A 14,690-nucleotide genomic window follows, 5' to 3' on the forward strand; every position below is an offset into this window, starting at 1 on the left:
GAACAACAATCAACAGTCTGCAGAGGTAGATAAAAGAATCCAGAGTTCTATAACGTATCATCCACAATGCTCAAATCTCAATAAAAAATCACTAGGCATTCAAAGAAACAGGAAAGAATGACTCAAAGTAAAGAATAATGTACTCAATAAAAACCGACAAGATGGTCCAGATACTGTATTTAGCAAAGACTTTAAATGGACTATTGTATATTTACTCAAAATTTAACTGAAAACAATTCTTAATGAGTGAACTGATAGGAAATCTCAGCAGACAAAAACTATTGAAAAAATGGAAATTCTAGAAAAATACATTAAATGGAATGAAATAATTTACTGGATGGGCTTGGCAGCAAATGGGAGATGGATGAAGAAAGGGTTACTGAAAATGAACACAAATGCAACTTATAAAGTCTGAAGAAGAGAGAGAGAACAGATTGAAGGAAAATAAAGCTTCAGAGACCTGTGTGACAAAATCAAATAGTCTAACAGACATGTAATTGGAGTCCCAGAAGACAGTAAGAATATGGGGAAAAATTTTTTTAAAGAAATAATGGCCAACTTCCCAAATTTAATGAAACCCATAAACTTACAGATACAAGAAGCTCAGTGAACCACACACAGGATAAACAGAAGGAAACATATCATGGTCAAACATCATGGTCAACTGATGCAGACCAAAGAAAAAGAGAAAACCCTGAAAGCAACCAGAACCACCAGACAACAAGGAAGGCTAATATGAACAATATCATTAAAAACAAAGGAGGTCAGAAATTATCAATCCAGAATTCTATAACTAGTACAAACTTTCCAATGAGCAGGAGCTGAACGTATTCATTGCCAGCAAACCTGCAAAACAAGAAATGCTGAAGGATATTCTCCAGGACAAGAGACCATGATATGAGATGGTAACTCATAAACACAGTAAGGAATAAAGAGAAACAGAAATGGCAATAAACGGGTAAATATAAAAGACTGAGCTTTTATTTTTCCTTGTCATAATTTCCTTAGAAGACAGCTATTAAAAAAGGAAAATAAAAGCATTGTAAGTTAGATTTATAATGTATGTATGAATAAATGATATGGCATAAGTACAAAGGATGAGGGTTTAATAAACTGAATTATTCGCTTGTAAGGTTACTACATTTATGCAGTGAATAATAGTACAATATTTTAAGTAGTCTTTAAGTTAAAAGTACGTATCATTAGCCCCAGAGCAATCACTAAAAATAATAAAGAGGTATAGCTTGAAGAGGAAAGCATGGATGTAAAGTGAAATATCAGTAAGTTTTATTAACTTAAAGATGGCAAGAAAGAAACAACAGAGAAAAATTTTTTTTAAGTAAACGGTAAACTTAAACCTAACCACATCAATAACTACACTAAATGTAGGAAGATTAAACGTTCCAATAGAGCAAAGGCCTCCAATTAAATGATAGAGCAAGGGGCTCTCAGACAATTGATTTCTATGAAAATACACACAAATAATTGATAACTCATATTCAGGCAACTCTATTACCTGTTTTTTTCTATATCAAAATTAATAAATATTTGTTGAATGGATAAAATGCGTAAATTTGTGTCAAATTCCGTTCCAGGCTCTTGTGAATAAAACAAAAACACCTATATTCATGAAGCTTACATTCTAATAGGAAGAACACAAAAAATGAATAAGTTGTAAATTATAGAATATGTTTAGAAGGTGATTAGTGCTACATTAAAAAAAAAAAATCAAGGAAAGGAGGATTGGGAGTAAACAACCTAACTGCAACTTCAAACACAGTGATCAGAATAGGTCTCATTGACAAAGTTACATTCAAACAGAAACTTGATGGATATATGGAAGTTAGCTATGCAAACAAGTGGAGCAACAAAGTTCCAGGGAGAGAAAATAAACAGGCAGCAGCATCCCTGGCACGTTTGAGAAGCAGCAAGAAAGCTGGTGTAGCTGTAGCAGAGTGAGGGGGAGAGTAGTAGCAGATGAAAGGTGTGTGCATGAGCCACCCTAACAAATCTGACTTTCACTCTGAACTAGAGAGCCACTGCAGGTTTTGAGCAGGGAGTGACACAGTCAGACTTGAGATTTGCTCTTGCAGTTGTGTTAAGAATAAACGGAAGGAGAGCAATATTAGAAGCATGGAGATGACTTAGGAGACTACTGCAATAACCCAGGCAAGAAAAGATGGTGCTGAGATCCGGCTAGTATCAATGGAGCTAAGAGCAACGAGGTAGTAAGAAGTTGTGGGATTTGGGGATAAAGTTTGAAGATGGAGCCAAACAGATGTTCTGCTAAGTTTAGATTTGGGTATGAGAAAAGAGAGGAATCAAGGATGGTGCCAAGATTTCTGACCCACGCAATGGAAAAAATGCAACTGCCACAAACTGAGATGAGGCAAGGCAGCCAGGGAAAAAGGTTTAGGGAAGGTGATCAGTTCAACTCTGGATATATTATATTTGAGAAAGCAGTCACTCAAGCAGAGATATTATAGTCTGTAGAATAGACAATTCCAAAAGTTCAGGAGAGAGTACTAAGCTGGAAAAGTAAATTTGGACATCATCAGCATGTACATGGTATTCAAAGGCATAAGACTATAGCTGTAGATAATGGAGTAAGGCTTGGTACATCCAACATTAGGAGATGCAGGAAAATGAGATGAGACTGAGAAGGAGCAATCGGTGTGCAGGGAAGAAAACTAAAAGAATGTGGCCTCCTGGGAGTCAAGTAAATAAAATGTATTAAGGGAATGATCAACCATATCAAATGTTGCTGATTATAAGGTTTTAAGATGATGACCGAGAAACGACCTCTAGATTTAATAATGTAATGTGTTATCAGTGAGCTTGAAAAGAACAATGTTGATAGAATGATGACAGTCAGGTGTGTATATTTAAGACAGGACAGGAGAAATTGGAGACTGTGATTATAATCGTGGACCTTAAGGGTATTACACTAAGTGAAATAAGTCAGATGGAGAAAGACAAATATTGTATGATTTCACTTATATGTGGAATCTAAAAACAAACAAACAAAATAAAACAAAAACAAACTAAGTGACACAGAGAACAGACTGGTGATTACCAGAGAGGAAAGGGACAGGGGGAGAGGGAAATGGGGGAAGGAGATCAACTGTATGGTGATGCATGGTCACTATTACAGTGGTGATTACCACGTAGGGTATACAAATATCAAATTATAAAGTTGTACATCTGAAATATATAGAACATTGTATACAAATTTTGCCAAAATAAAAAAACCCCAAGTTTAAAAAAAAAAGGCTAGGGTATCTGAAGGATCCAATCTGTGGATATTAAAATTGCCAGGAATTAAGACAACAGTAGTGTTCCACAGATTATCACTGAGTAAGGAACTAAAATCTTTAAGAGATGAAGTGGAATGACCCAAGGGTTCTTCTATGACAGCACCAGCAGGGGTACAAGTGATGACATGAGATTAAAATTTTGGAGATTTTTTTTGGGAGGAAGGAGGAAGAATGGTCTAAAAATTAGCAAAGAGAAGACCTATCTCACAACTCAAGGCCCAGTGACACATAAGATATCAAAGAAAAAACTGCTACCAGTTAAGAGGGTTGTAGGGGAAGCAGTGCCCTAGAGCTCTGTCTCCCTACAGCAAAAGAAGGTAGAGAAAAGGATCAAAGAATAGGCTGAGGATACAGAGATCCTCCTGATGACAAACGATGAATCCAAGAGAACAAAGTGACAGAGAGAGAGAGAGAACTGTCACACGCAAAGCCTTATGGGAATCAGGGTATGGCACATGAGAGGAGACCTGGGGGTGTGAGACTTTTTTGGGTAACAAATAGGGATAAAGAACATAATAATATTAGACCTAGTAGATTCAAAGCACATACTGATAGAGAGGGTGCAAATAGTGCTAGTAAAGAGGAGTAGGGCCTGGAGGTTCCTCTTGTAATCTGTTAACGGAGATGAACTTGTAGTTCCAGCAAATCAACCAGATCTCTGCCCCAGATGAGGACAGAAGAGTCAGAATTGTGTGGTCTTACAGTGTGCAGGTTCACTCATGACTCTCATTTCAGGAGAAGCAAATTCACTCCAAATGTGTAGATGCCATCTTGCTCCATGCTGACAGAGTTAATGGAACTGAGGAGTTCTGAGAAGGCACACTGAGTGTGAGGACCCTCTCCACCTGTGATGATGGGGGCAGAAGGTCTATGGGATACCTTCTAAAATGACAAGCCTAAATAGCTTAATCAATTTCAGACAGTTAAGAATTCACACTTATACACGTACCATCCTCCCTAACTTCTCCTATCATGCCCAATCTAACTTTACTGTAAAACAGTCAGTGTTCACATTACTATAGGATCTCAAATTTACTATGGCCAAAACTTAACTACCAATTCCCTAAACACACCTAACAAACCATGTCTTCCCTTAGTCTTCCTTACCTCAGTAAATTCAATTCTACCCTTCCACCTACTCTTGGTGACTTGAAAGCCCAAAATTTTGGTGTTATTGCAACACTTATGGGGACGGCCCCATGGCCAAGTGGTTAAATTCGCGTGCTCCACTTTGGCGGCCCACGGTTTTGCTGGTTCGGATCCTGGGCACGGACATGGCACCGCTTATCAAGCCATGCTGAGGTGGCATCCCACACGCCACAACTAGAAGAACCCACAACTAAAAAAAAAATACGCAACTATGTACCAGGGGCTTTGTGGAGAAAACAGAAAAGTAAAATCTTAAAAAAAAAAAAAAAAAAATTTGGTGTTACTGATACCTCTTCTATCACATACAACCCATACATCAGCAAATCCACACATCACAGTTTCAGGTGTCAAATCCAAATTCAAAATACATAGAGAATTTGATCACATCTTACCATCTCCAACGTTAGCATTCTAGTCTAAGCTACCATTATTTCTTGCCTAAATTATTGAGAACAGCCTAACTAGTCTCCTGATTCTGTCCTTGCCTTTAATCCCTCCTCATCACAGCCAGTAAGATCCTTTTAAAACAATAATCAGTCAAATCATTCCACTGCTCATACTCAAGAATAAAAGCCAAGAGTCTTAGAACGGTCTACAAAGCACTAAATAATTTGGCCCTTTCTGCTCCTCAGACCCCATCTGATACCATTCTTCCCCTTGTTCATTCTACTCAGACCATACACTTCCTCAAAAATGTCAAGCATGCCAGTATCTCTGGCCCTTTGCACTTGCTTTCTCTCTACCTGAAACATGTTCCCCCTTGCCAAATTTAAGCAGGGCTTGCTCCCATTCTTCCTTCAGTCTCTTCTCAAATCCCACCCCATCACTGAAGCCTTTTTCAACCACCCTATTTAAAATAAAAAGCTTCACAGCCCCATGCTCACATGCCCTGTCTCAATTGCCCAGCTTAATTTTTCTCTATGACAATCACCATCTGATATATATACTATTTCCTTGACTTTACCCACGAAAACTTAAGTCCCTAGGGACAGTTAGTGACTTTGTGTTGTTCAGTGACATATACCATGCCTGGCACTCAGCAGGCATACAAATAATTGTTGAATTAATAAATGACTATGTAAATATTGTCCAGTGATGAGCCAAGAAGTGTAATAAGAATAACTTTTCTCGTAGAACTTTTTTTCTTCTGGAATTAATAAATTCCTTTGTTCTCATTTTCTTAATTTTCAATGTACCAATACCCTGTTTCTCATGTTCCATCAGATATGTCAAAAACTTGTCAATATTATTTTTCAAACGACCTCACATAACAAATTTAACAGAAGTAGTTGCACTTTTTTCCTGGAGACATCCTTCATAGGGTCCTCTGTCCTCATACTTCAGTCTAAACTAGCTACTGCACAGCTGTCCTTCTGGGCATTCCCATTCACTTTCTTGGTTTATTAACCATTTTTGTGGATCACATTCTCTAATAGCTCTCCCAAAAGAGGCACATGGGAGGCAGTTTCTGAATCCTTGTTATGCTGAAAAAATCCATATTTTACTCTCACATTGATTAATGGTTTAGCTATAGAACTCTAGGTTGAAAATCTTTCCTTCTCACCCCTGAACTTTTGAAGTCACTATTCCAGCATCTTCTGTGTCCTGATAATTGCTATTTTTAAAATCCTATTTAGATTCCCATCTCACTGCAGGTCAAATACTTCTATTCTTTGGAAATTTTGTTGATCTTGATTTTAATCCATAGCATACTGTCATTTTATAATGATATATACCTTGATAAGGGTCTTTTTTTTTTTTTTTTTTTCAATCAGTGTACTAGGCACTAAAAGGGTCATTTCAAACTGGCAACTCTACAGTTCTTAGGAGAATTTCTTGTATTACTTATTTGATAATGTCTGTCTTTTTCTCTATAATTCATACTATTTGGCTGTTGGATCTCTTATAATTTTCTTATCTTTTTTTAAATTTTCTTTTTGTCTATTTTCTAGGAGACCAACTAGAATTTATCTACCAAACCTATTAGTTTTATATTTCAGCTATCATACTTCCAAGAGCTCTTTCTTACTTTAATTACTCCTTTTGCAGAGATTTTGTCCTTATTTTGTGACGAAGAGTTTGTCATATCTTTCAGGATGTCATAATTTTGATTGATTTTGCATTTCCTTTTGTTCCTATATTATCTTATGTCCTTTTGCACCCTTTCTTTCAGAGTTCCTTGGTCTCTTTCATGTGGGGGGCTGTGTCAATTAGAAATGTGTTCAGGGGTCCAGCACTATGGCCAAGTGGTTAAGTTTGCAGGCTCTGCTTGGGCGGCCCAGGGTTTTGCTGATTTGGATCCTGGGCCCATCATGGCACGGTTCATCAAGCGATGCTGAGGCAGCATCCCACATAGCGCAACAAGAAGGACCTACAACTAGAGTATACAACTGTGTACTAGGGAGCTTTGGGGAGAAGAAAAAACACTTCTGGCAACAGATGTTAGCACAGGTGCCAATCTTTAAAAAAAAAACACAAAAACGTGTTCAGCTCTAGAGACTAATAGCAGCTCATACAATAAGACCAAACATAGACAGCTGATGGTGTTAGATCAACAGTTCAACAACATCAAAGCTAGAATCTCTGAGATGATCTTGGTTTTACCCTCTTAAGCATATAATGGTGTCACAGTTCCAGGCATCACATCCAAATTAAAGGAAGGGAAAAGCCAGAAAAAGGCTGACACCAGCAACATTTGTCCCTTTTGTCAGGGACAAATCAGCAAATGCTTTCTGAAAATCATCCACTAAGCAGAATTCCGCTTGTATTTTGTGGGCATAAACTGTGGATCAGAGCCACCCTAACACCAGGAATGTTAAGAAAGGAAATATTTAGCCTTTCCAGTCTCTATATTTAACGTCAGAGAAAAGAGAGAAGTTCAGAATTCTCAACAAATCCCATAATGTATGGCAATGGCTCTCCTCAATGTCAGATGATCCTTCCCATCCATTCATAATTAAATATACTTAAAAACTGCTTGGAATCATGTGTGAGAGAGAGCAGAATTATGGACTGGTGGGCTTCAGTTTACGGCAATCTTTTTAATTAGAAGTGAACTCCAAATGTCAACATTTAGAAACCTCTTCTGATCACTCACCTTCTCTAAAGTGAAAAGAGTGTCTAATTCCAGAGAGGGTGTTAGGGAGGACTAGTGAGATGGAAAAGTGTCGCTACTGGCAACCTGGAAGCAAGTCAAGGGAAGTGCAGGTTCCACAGCTGAGAGTGCAGATTTACACTTAATCTCCCCAATTTCAGCCAAGTACCTAATCCCCACTCTCCATCTAAAACTAATATCCTCAGTCCAGAGCCTTTGATTTTATTTATCCAGAGATAAGCCTACGTTTTGTGATCCCTATCACCTCTAGATCCTGAGCCATAATACGTTTCTGGGAAATAAATCAAGTGGCTTCCTTTATAGCTCCTTTGCATGCCCTTGTGTGTAGTTCACTCAACTCTACTAGGTCAATTACCAGATCTACCAACTATTCAACCCATTTCCCTACTTTTGGAAATTAACTGAAATCTTCATTGGTATCTCTTCTTTCATTCTCGGTCTTTAGAAGTCTATACGTTTTTATTCATTTACTGTGAATGGAATTATTAGAGGGAGGAGGGATAACCTGTTTAGCTAGAAACCATGCAATGCTTTGAGGCACAAAATTGCATAAAGTTCTGTAGCCGCTTTCTTTTTTGAGAACAACTTCCAATGTCATAAAGAAAACCAAAGACTTCAATAAAGAGTTTTTAAAAAAATAGAAAAAAGAAAATGTGTAAGTCACAATGTTAGTCATAATAGCTATTAATAGCTATACTGTTATTGAGCACTTACTGTGCCAAGCACTTTACTGGTACAATTCACATTCAATCTTCACAGCCACTTTATAAAGTTGGTACTACATTTTTTCCATTTAAAAGATACATACATATACCAGAGTTCATCATCTTTATCACTACACTATGTATCAATTATCTGTTTAAAAAAGGGGGGGACCCAAAATTACAATTATAGACTGTGTAAGACAATAATGATTCTAGAATGAGGCTAAATTTTAACCAAAGGAAAATTCATATCTTTTTTATAAACTAAAAATTCAACATAAGAATCTAAGAAAAGTACAATAAAATTGAAGAAAAGAATAAAAATAAAAGAGAACTGTGAGAATTAGAACACTTTTAAAGAACAGAATAAATGCCTTCAAAAACTGGATCACTAAAATGACCAATAAAAGAGTCAAATTATGGCCAGGCTAATAAAGCATAAGGAAGTAAACTCAGCTATATAACATTATAAACAAGAGAGAGGTACAATCATAAGTCTTTGTAAAATCTTAATGCTGTTTAATTCTAAGTGAAAACGTTTTTAAAATCTCTACTAAATAGATGATTTTCTAAGAAAATATAAATTATCACAATTGCATAACTGACTCAAGAAGAGGTGGGAAACCCAACCTGATCAATAAGCCTGGAAGAAATTGAGCCTCTTAAAGATCTAGCCTTAAAAGGCCTTAAGTCCAGACAGGGAAAAGGGGTGGGAAGGATGGAACAGAAGTGTTAGTGAAGATAACACACAGAAGTGAACTGATTTTAAGGTTAAATAGTTCTCCTAACAGATAAGGAAGGTGATATATAAGTTTAAAACAGGGGGTTTCCTACTGTAAGAATGCAAGTAAGAGATAGATTGTGTAGTAAAGAATTTAACCTTGCCCAAAGAGAAGTCTGGCCTTTGCCCTCAGCTACTGGGAGGGCATCTCTAAGCCCTCGAAATGTTCTCCTGATAAAAGTATCTCTGTTTGGGGCCGACCCAGTGGCGCAGCGGTTAAGTTCGCACGTTCTGCTTCTCGGCGGCCCGGGGTTCGCTGGTTCGGATCCCGGGTGCGGACATGGCACTGCTTGGCAGCCATGCTGTGGTAGGCATCCCACGTATAAACTAGAGGAAGATGGGCACGGATGTTAGCTCAGAGCCAGGCTTCCTCAGCAAAAAGAGGAGGACTGGCAGTAGTTAGCTGAGGGCTAATCTTCCTCCAAAAAAAAAGAAAAAAGTATCTCTGTTTACCTCAGGCCTTGGGCCACATGCAAACAACATGATTTGTAGTAGGGGTTCTGGGTCACATGGTATCACCTCAAACTCAGGAGGGGTTGGAGACAGGTCAGTCATGTGGATTGTGAACCATATCCACATGACAGAGCTCCAATAAAAATTTTGGGCACCAAACCTCAAGTGAGTCTCCTTGGTTTGCAACAGTCCATGCATACTGTCATGCATCATTGCTAGGAGGAGTTCACCATGTCTAGGATTCCACTGAGAGAAGACAACTGGAAGTTCCACATTTGGAACTCTTCTAGACTCTACCCCATGTGTCTTTCCCTTGGATGTTTTTAATCTGTATCCTTTCACTGTAATAAACATAACCGTCAGCAGAACAGCTTTCAGTGAATTCTAGCAAGTTGTCCAACGCTTTTAGCAAATTACTGAATCTGAGAATAGTCTTAGGAAATCCTGACTTTGCAACTGGTGTCAGAATGAAGGTGATTTTGGGGACCCTGAATTCTGCAGTTGGTGTCAGAAGTGAGGAGGAATTTGTTCCCTAACTTCATAGTTGGCCTCAGAAGTGGGATTCACTAGCATGACCCTGACTCACAGAAAAATGTGGTTTTGGAAGAGGAAGGATAAGAGGACAGGGGAACCTTTGATTCCTGGATGACTACCTAGTCACTCATGGTATAGAACTGCAGCTGCAGTTACTAGAGGTGAATTACCAAAGGAATTTAGAAATGGTAGACCCGAGTGTCTAGGAGGTGACTCATGGATAAAGAAAGAAATGCAAACTAATAAGAAACAAGCTAGTTATGGAACTTACTGCTTATTGTTTACTGTTATCTGCAGTAACTAAAATGAAAATAGACGAGTGTGTTGAGACAGATCCTGACACTGGGCAAAGCTCAGATTTCAGCCACTATGAGCTATGGCCACCAGCCTCAGGGCCACTCCAAAGGGAAAAATTATGCTAAGAAAATAGACAGCACCTCTACCACCTCTGGTCACAAGAAGGTAGTCCAGGTTGAGAAAGAGAAAACCAAGAAACTAATGAAATCAGCAAATACAGTGCAAAGGAAGTGTTTCATTTTGTGGGTCGCTGTTGTCTGCTTCCTGAAGAAAAATCTTTACTAAAATATTGAGAGAGCCATTACTCGAAGGCAGTATCATTGGTTTTGAGTGGTTTGAAGAGCAATGTTTGTGTTGATGCAAGACCCACAGCTCACCAGTGAACAACCACAGATGGCTATACATAATCCGGACACACGGCAGGTCATTCCCAAGGGGACAGCTAGCCGGGTGACCTGGATAAAAAGCCCTGTAAAGTTTATGTATCCTGAAACGGGTGACTGTCCTCCTATAAATGCCAAGTGGAACTCCCCAGAAGGAGTGGCTGATATGCTTCTTATGAAGGCCATGCTGGAAGGGCATTTTGAAGATCGGGATATTCATCTATTGAGCATGCCTCTTACTCGAGTCATAGTAAATACTGTGATTAATGGGGACCCTTTTACATGGGCACCCCATGTAATCTTACTGCTACAAAATCTAGCAAGCATGGGAGAAGGCTTATCAGATTTATTGTCTCAGCTTCCCTTTACAGGCCTTAGAGATGCTAACAAAATTAGAGTGATTCAAGAGAAAACAGGAAAAGACACAGGGAGGAGTCAAGGAAGATAGAAATCTTTAGATGGCTATTAAAAAATGGGATGAATAGGGGCTGGCCCCGTGGCCGAGTGGTTAAGTTCGTGCGCTCTGCTGCAGGCGGCCCAGTGTTTCATTGGTTCGAATCCTGGGCGCGGACATGGCACTGCTCATCAAACCACGCTGAGGCGGCGTCCCACATACCACAACTAGAAGGAGCCACAACGAAGAATATACAACTATGTACCAGGGGGCTTTGGGGAGAGAAAGGAAAAAATAAAATCTTTAAAAAAAAAAAGGGATGAATAAAGCAGACATTGATGGGGTTGAAACAAAGGTTTTAATGCAGCACTACTGGAAGTTGGGTGGACCAATGGGAGCCACTGCTGGTCCCCAACATTAAAGGGTCCTGTATAAGACTGCTGTCTATACCCCAGTTTGAAGAAATTTTAAAAGACAGAAGGCAAAGATGACAATGAGAAACCTGACCTTGAATTGCCTGGGATGATTGTTCATGGATTAATCGAATTGCAGACTGAAGGAGAGGTCAGGGTCTTCTGGCTCAACCCCCAGCTGGAGAATCAAGGCACTATGCACTTATGTGGGTAAAACAGCCAGACGGTGGACAAGAGACATTTCTGGGATTCCTTGACATGGAAGCCCATTATGATTCTAAAACCCGTTGAAGTCCTAATAGGGGCTAAGGTTAGATTGGGAGGACAGGCAATGATTGATAGGATTAGGTGAAAGTTTAGATGAAAACTGGAACGTGTGAACAGACTTTATGTGAAGTGGTTACATCTCCTTTACGTGAATATATTATTGGGATGGGTGTTATATGTCTGACTGGTACTGTAAAACATAAGGCATGTAAGTTCACCTTAAGTTCAGTCTTGATTAGACATGCTAAATGGGAACCACTAGAACTGTCCAAGCCCACAGAAGTTGTTAATTTGAGACAGCAGAAGCTATCTGGTGGACAAAAAGAGATTACCACTTTAACGACAAATTAGAAGCTGGAGTGGTAGTACCAATGAATTCTCTGTACAATAACCCTGTCAGCAGCCTGTGAAAAAAGTGGACAGCATATCAAGACTAACAGTAGACTATTAAAGCTTGAATAAAGTAGTGGCACCAAAGCATCAGCAGTCCCTGATATGGTTTCAACAGTATAAAAAAATAATAGCAGGCTAAGGAGAGTGGTACTCAGTGACCAATCCTGCAAACGTTTTTTTCTCTGCCTCGATCTTGAAAAACAGCCAACAACAGTTTCCTTCACAGGGAAGGATTGAATTTATGTTTACTATGTTGTTGCAGGGTTATTTCAACTCACCAGCTTACTAGCATAATTTGGTTAGAAGGGACTTAGACTTGATACAGGTCCTGAGTGTTATAATACACTATATAGATATTACCAGGATAATACAGAAACTAAAGATGACGGTAGGACTGACTTAAATGCAATGGTGACACACATGACCAACAGAGGCTGTTAATAAATCCTCAAACTGGTGCAATTCTTAGGAATAACCTAGGCAAGAGCCACCCTTGACATTCCACAAGTGAAAAATAAACTGATTTGCCACCTACCCCTAGAAAAAGAAGCCCAAGATTTGGTTTGGTTGTTTGAATTTTGAAGGACACATTCCACATCCGGGAATATTACTACCACTAATCAATACAACTACCCACCAGAAGGGTGTACTTAAATGGGGGCCTGAAGAAAGGCAGGCCTTGTCTCAATTTCAATAAGCAGTCTTTCTCACAAGGCTTTTGGGCTTCTATGATCCACACTCAGACTAATTTTGGAAGTGTTGGCAACTCGTACTTACACAGACTGGAGTTTATGGCAAAAGCCTGTGAGTACCAGTCAATATCAACCTTTGGGATTTTGCACCAGAAATTTCTGGATGCCTTGGTAAAACATACACTATTTGAGAGAAAATTACTGGCTTGCTCTTGGGCATTGAGACTGACTCTATGACTGAAGGACATAACCCTGAAACCTGAAATATTCATAATGTCTTGGGTGATGAACACTCTAATAAGGAAGGCAACGCCCACATGAGTTCCATATAAATAAAAATAGTTCATGCAGAAACACGCAACTAGGAAGATGCAAAGAGGTCTTTATCATACCTATGCGCAGGAAGCCTCTTTTCCCCTAACTATGACTTTAGAACCACCAGAGGAGATACTGAATCCTATGAGCACATGGGTGGTGCCCTATGAAAAACCAACAGAGAGCTACTTGGTTTATGGATGGCAGTTCCAAGGTGCACCAAGAGCATCCTGTTTGGAAGGCCACTACTCTAACTGAAGAAGGTAATAACAAATCATACCAGTGAGCTGAACGGCATGCTCCTTTCCCCTGTTTGGGTTTTACTCAACTCTACAGTTCGTGTCCATCTCGTGGACTCTTTCCTAACTTCATACAGATAATGAAGACTCTCGTAAGACTCAATAATGTATAGTATACTGAACACTTTAAACTTCGACTATGGGGGACCACTTGAAGGGTCTTTGAAAAAAAGGGGAGGTGGAGAGCAACTATACTTTAGCAAAATAATCCTAGCAGGAACATGGACAGAATGAATTTGACAAGGTAAATCTCAAAGTAGGGAGAGACCAGCTGTAAATGTAGTAACAGGAATAGGTTTTTAAGTCCAATGACATGGGTTCTTTAATAGTTTATCTAGGAAAAATATAAAGTGTGAACTAAAGAAAAAGGAGGAAACATTTACGAGATAATTAGGACTTGGATATAAGTGGTAAAGGAAAACGGTGAAGGAAAGGGAAGGATCGTGGTTAAACTTTGAAGGAGGGGTGACTGAAGCTATTCTTTCATGGGAAAAAGGATGTCACCATCCTTTTCTTTTTGCTTCTCACCATCAATTTAAAAAGCTCTAAGAAATCTAACTGTTCAAAGATCTGACTGCGGCTGTGAGAAAGGTAATCTCTTACTGATATTATTACAAGACAATCAATGGTAATATTTGGCCCTGAGGTGAAGGCATCCACAAGACTAGTCACTTCAAGTAAAATATTAACCAACTTGCATGTAAGATGAAAAAATTTGGAACAAATTAAGGATACAAAAGTGTAAAGTAGCATTTCTAAACAAATGTTCTGTGGAACAGTGAGAGGTGCCTTGCAAAAGAACAAAGAGCATTACTTTTATGTGTTCAAGTTTGAGAGATTCCATATCTACTGTATTCTATACTCTATATACTATATGGGAGAAAATGAGAATATGGACTAAAATAGATCGGGAGTCCGACTGCCTGTGTTCAAATCCTGGCTCTATCACTTACGATAAGACCTTGTACAGATTACTAAAGCTTTCTGTGAACAGGCTCCCTCACCTTTAAAACAGTCATGATATCAGTACCAACACTTCACAGGCAGTTGGTGTGAATTAAATGAACATGCAGCATTCAGAAAAGTGCCTAGGACATACAGATGCAATAATTGTTAGTAATTAGGACTAATGTATCCTCTCTTTAAGAGGTTTCTAATGAATTCCAATGACTCTAATGAATTAA

General features: G+C 38.9%; 1 protein-coding gene across 2 annotated transcripts in view; it reads right to left on the minus strand.

Annotated features, from left to right (window-relative positions):
* The window catches only part of TRIM33 (tripartite motif containing 33), a 116,601-nt gene that overhangs the window by 49,965 nt on the left and 51,946 nt on the right, over positions 1-14,690 (minus strand). The window lies entirely within an intron of this gene.

Source organism: Equus quagga, chromosome 18 (genome assembly GCF_021613505.1).
Source record: "Equus quagga isolate Etosha38 chromosome 18, UCLA_HA_Equagga_1.0, whole genome shotgun sequence".
NCBI classification, from domain to species: Eukaryota; Metazoa; Chordata; class Mammalia; order Perissodactyla; family Equidae; genus Equus; species Equus quagga.